The sequence below is a fragment of the Papio anubis genome, unplaced genomic scaffold (genome assembly GCF_008728515.1).
Source record: "Papio anubis isolate 15944 unplaced genomic scaffold, Panubis1.0 scaffold88, whole genome shotgun sequence".
Taxonomy (NCBI): domain Eukaryota; kingdom Metazoa; phylum Chordata; class Mammalia; order Primates; family Cercopithecidae; genus Papio; species Papio anubis.
Window position 1 is genome coordinate 148,025 of NW_022169035.1, and position 5,713 is coordinate 153,737.

Sequence of the window (5,713 nt, forward strand, 5' to 3'; positions counted from 1 at the left end):
GATCACTTGAGCCCAGGAGTTCTAGACCACACTGGGGAACATAGTGAGACCCCATTTCTACAAAAAAATTTTTTAATTAGCTGGGTGTGGCGGCATGCACCTGTAGTCCCAACTACTCAGGAGGCTGAGACAGGAGGAATGCTTTAGCCCAGGAGTTCCAGGCTACCATGAGCCACAATCACACAACTCCACTCCAGCCTGGGTGACAGAGCGAGACTCCATCTTTAATAAATAAAATAAAATACTGTATATCATGGCCAGGCACAGTGGTTCACACTTACAATCCCAACACTTTGGGAGGCCAAGGTGGGCAGATCGCTTGAGATCAGAAGTTTGAGACCAGCCTGGCCAACATGGTGAAACCCCATCTCTACTAAAAATGCAAAAATTAGCTGGGTGTGGTGGCCCATGCCTGTAATCCCAGCTACTCAGGAGGCTGAGGCAGGAGAATTGCTTGAACCTGGGAGGTGGAGATTGCAATGAGCTGAGATCACACCACTGCACTCCAGCCTGGGTGACAGAGCGAGACTCTGTCTCAAAAAAAAAAAAAAAAAAGTACTGGCTGGGTGCGGTGGCTCACGCCTGTAATCCCAACACTTTGGGAGGCTGAGGCGGGCGGATCACGAGGTCAGGAGATCGAGACCATCCTGGCGAACACGGTGAAACCCCATCTCTACTAAGAATACAAAAAATTAGCTGGGCGTGGTGACGGGTGCCTGTAGTCCCAGCTACTCAGGAGGCTGAAGCAGGAGAATGGCATGAACCCGGGAGGCGGAGCTTGCAGTGAGCCGAAATCCTGCCACTGCACTCCAGCCTGGGCGACAGAGTGAGACTCTGTCTCAAAAAAAAACAAAAAACAAAAAACCAGAAATGTATTCCTTTGCAGTTCTAGAGGCCAGAAGTTAGTTCATCAGTATCACTGGGCCAAATAAAGGTATCAGCAGGGCTGTGATCCCTCCAGAGACTCTAGCATAAGTTAATTGCCTCCTTCAACTTCTGGTGGCTCCTGGGCACTCCTTGGCTTGTGGCCACATCACTCGAATCCCTGCATCTGTGATCACATTGCCTTCTCCTCATCTATCAAATTTCCCTTTGCCTCCCTCTTCTAAGGACATATGTAATTCCAGTTAGGGCCCACCAAATAATACAGGATAATCATTCCATCTCAAATCCCATATTATTATTATTTTTTGAGATGGAATCTCACTTCGTTGCCTAGACTGGAGTGCAATGGCACGGTCTCTGCTCACTGTAACCTCTGCTTTCCGGGTTCAACCAATTCTCCCACCTCAGCCTCCCAAGTAGCTGGGATTATAGGCACCCGCCATCATGCCCGGCTAATTTTTGTATTTTTGTAGAGACTGAGTTTCAACATGTTGGCCAGGCTGGTCTTGAACTCCTGACATCAGGTGATCTGCCTGCTTCAGCCTCCTGAAGTGCTGAGATTACAGGCATAAGCCACGGCATCCAGCCTCAAAATCCATAATGTAACATCCATTTTTGCCATATATGGTAACAGTCACAGATTCCCGGGATTAAGACATGGATAGCTTTTGGGGAGATATACATAGCCTACCACAGATAACTGCCAGTAAAAGTTTCTGTTAATACACAGGAGAGCTTCTTGATGGTCCCTAACCCTTCTTTCTTCACTCAATTCTTTCTATTTCAAGGCACCTTATATGAACAGGAGCTTAAAATTTTTATTATTTTTTATATTTTTAGAGACAGAATCTCACTCTGTTGCCCAGGCTGGAGTGCAATGGGGCAATCACTACTGACTGTAACCTCAACCCCCCTGGTCTCAAGCAATTCTCCTGCCTCAGCCTCCCAACTAGCTAGGACTACAGGCATGTGCCACCGTACCTGGCTCATTTTTATTTTTTATTTTTGTAGAGAAAGGGTCTCTCTATGTTGCCCAGGCTGGTCTCAAACACTTGGTCTCAAAGGATCCTCCTACCTCAGCTTCCTGAATTGCTGGGATTACAGGTATGAGCCATCGCACCCTGTTTAAAATTCTTTAAACTGCCAACTAAAATAATTTGTCTAGCAATGTCTAGCGGGCTACTAGAGATGAATACAAGTCTAAAAGCAGTAGAATCAAGCATGAGGAAAAAAACACCAGAAGTCCATTGTTTTGGCTACTAAACAGAGCAAGATTAATAGGAACAGCCTAAACAAGTGAAGCACTCTAAAACTAATTTGGTGAAATCATTCATTGCACATCTATGGTGTGCTGCTATCCTAAGACTTGTGAGGATACAAAGAAGTTAGAAGACACCTCTGAGTCAAAGTGTTTACTGTCTAATGATTCCTTTTGCACTAAAGAGTTAATAGCGGAAAAAATACAACAAAGTAGCCTAGATTTTCGATAATGCCCAACTTTGGAACAGATTATGCAAATCCATGCTAAGACCAACACAAAAGAAGCAGGTTGATCTCCTGCTGTAGTTACATAATTGCTATGGGCAGTGAGAAATTGGGGCCATCTCTCTGCAGATAAAAATATGATTGCATTCAATATGCAAAGTAATGCACATATTGTAGCAAAAATGAGAAAATGTCAATATTTCATAACTTTAAAAGTTAGAATGGCATATGATTCGGGCAGGATCAAAATATAGGCTTGCGGCCGGGCGCAGTGGCTCAAGCCTGTAATCCCAGCAGTTTCAGAGGCCAAGGCAGGCAGATCACCTGAGGTTGGGAGTTTGAGACCAGCCCGACCAACATGGAGAAACCTGTCTCTATTAAAAATACAAAATTAGGCCTGGCACGGTGGCTCACGCCTGTAATCCCAGCACTTTGGGAGGCCGAGGCAGGCGGATCACGAGGTCAGGAGATCGAGACCATCCTGGCTAACATGGTGAAATTTCGTCTCTACTAAAATACAAAAACAAAATTAGCCTGGCATGGTGGTGGGAGCCTATAGTCCCAGCTACTCAGAAGGCTGAGGCGGGAGAATGGCATGAACCTGGGAGGTGGAGCTTGCAGTGAGCCGAGATCACGCCACTCTACTCCAGCCAGCAATAGAGCGAGACTCCCTCTCAAAACAAACACACAAACAAACAAAATTAGCCAGGCGTGAGGGCACACGCCTGTAATCCCAGCTACTCAGGAGGTTGAGGTAGGAAAATCACTTGAACCTGGGAAGAGGAGGTTGCAGTGACCTGACATTGCACTACTGCACTCCAGCCCAGGCAACAAGAGAGAAAATCTGTCTAAAAAAAATACATATATATAGGCTTACATAGGCAAATATGAAATTATGTTGAGACTAGATTTTATCTCTTGGTACTAACATAATCCACGGCATCACGTTGGAAAAAAGACAAACATCTTCACTTTGCTGTCCTTTAGATGAGAAAAGTAAACACCTTTCTCTTTTATGAGACAGAAAATTTAGGTCTTATGCCAGAAAGGACTACTAGGAAGTTGAATTGTTCTGGAAAGTGTATCACATAAAGAGAAATTAATACAAACCATGTAAACCTTTATTATATAACTCGACAAATGTATTCAGAGCCTCTACAATGTGCAAGGCCTCCAGGGAGTGAAGAGATGAAAAAGAAACAGTACCGGTCTCCAGGGAACTGGTTTCTAGTTTCCCAGGAATGGTAATTAGAATATAAGTCAGAAAAGGCCATGTCATAGATACATACACAGTTCTCTGAGGGTCCAGGGTTGCTGACATCGGCAAAGGCTTTAGGGAGGACACAGCGTCTGAAATGTGACTTGAACGATATGTAGGTCAAAGGACCTTTGGAGATGCAATGGGAGGATGGGCCAGGTAGAAGAATCTGGCACAGAGCTTGGAGAACAGCTTGGAGCACATTTGAGAAAAAGTGAATAATCCATTCTTATTGAGATTGGGTTTATATAGCTTTAGGGCATTTGAAGTATCTTTGTATAGGAAAAAGTCTAGGAGAAAATTAGAGGCAACTAAGTATGCATGTATGTATGTATTTATTAATTTATTTATTATTTTTTGGAGACAGGGTCTTGCTCTGTCACCCAGGCTGGAGTGCAGTGGCTTGATCACAGTTCACTGCAGCCTTGACATCCCGGGCTCCAGTGATCCTCCCATCTCAGACTCCTGAGTAGTTGGGGCTATAGGCGCACACCACCATGCTTGCCCCTTGTTTTGTATTTCTTGTAGACACAGGGTTTTGCCATGTTGCCCAGGCTGATCTTGAACTCCTAGCTCAAGTGATCTGCCTACCTCAGCCTCCCAAAGTGGTGGGATTACAGGTATGAGCCACCACACCCGGCTGTTCCCCATTTTAGATGCCAATCACAAGTCCCAGGTTCTGACCTGTACTTCTGACCCACCAGCTATAAAGTGGGGTTCCCATGACTCCCCCGTTAGGTTCAATTAGTTTGCTAAAGTGGCTCAAAGACTCAGGGAAATGCTTTTAAATTATGTTTACCCATTTATCTAAAAGAATATTACAAAGGATATGGATGAACAGTCAGATGGAGGAGATGGCATAGGGCGAGGTATGGAAGAAGGGGTGTAGGACTTCCATGCCGCCTCTGGGAGCACCTCCCTCCAGGAAACTCCATGTGTTCAGTTATCTGGAAGCGCTCTAAACCCTGTCCCTTTGGGTTTTTGTGGGGGCTTCATTATGTACTCATGACTGATTAGATCATCGGTCTTTGCTGGTCAGCTCAACCTTCAGCCTCTCTCCCTTCCCTGGAGGTCCATGGTTGGTGGGGGGGGGTAAAATTTCTAACCCTCCAATCACATGGTTGGTTCCCCTGGCAACCAACCCCCATTCTGAGGCTATTCAGGAGCATACCAAAAGTTACCTCATTAGAAAAAGAGGCCCCAATCACAGGAATTTCCAGGGAATTTTAGGAGCTCTGTATCAAATGCACCTATCACTCAGGAAATTACACAAGTGTTCAGAGCTCTGAGTCAGGAACCAAGGTCAAAGACCAAATATTAGAACAAAAGATCCTCCTAGCACCACTATTGCTCAGGAAATTAGAAGGGTTTTAGGAGCGCTACATCAGGAACTGCAAATGAAGATCAAAATATGTACCTTACAATGTCACAGACAGACACCGGAGATTGTTTGCATATGGACGGATTGATTAAATAAATCATCATATTGAGGATAGCAGGAATCAAGTTTCTCACTGGCAGAAATGGAGTTATACATATGGAAAGTGAAAAAACTAGAAGAACTATTTGGTGTTGGATTAGAAAGGTATTAGTGCAAATTCATAATTTTAAATATACATAGATGGATGTAGAAATAAATATAGATGTAAATGTGTGTATATGTAAAAGTTTATATATATAAATGCTCACATATATGTACACACATACACATATTTCATATATTCTCTAGCTCTGTCGACAAAAAGGGCCTGAGAACAGTGACACCTAACAGCAACGCATACACATAATGCCCAGATCTTGGTTTTTCTTTTCTTTCTTTTCTTTTTTTGAGATGAGGTCTCACTATGTTGCCCAGGCTAGTCTCAAACTCCTGGACTGAGGAATCCTCTGCTTCTGTTTCCCAAGTAGCTGGGATTGCCGGAACATACCACCATGCCCAGCTTAGCTCTTGGTTTCTTTTTATTTATTTATTTAGACTTTTTGAGACAGAGTTTCGCTCTTGTCGCCCAGGCTGGAGTGCAATGGTGTGATCTTGGCTCACCGCAACCTCCGCCTCCTGGGTTCAAGCGATTCTCCTGCCTCAGC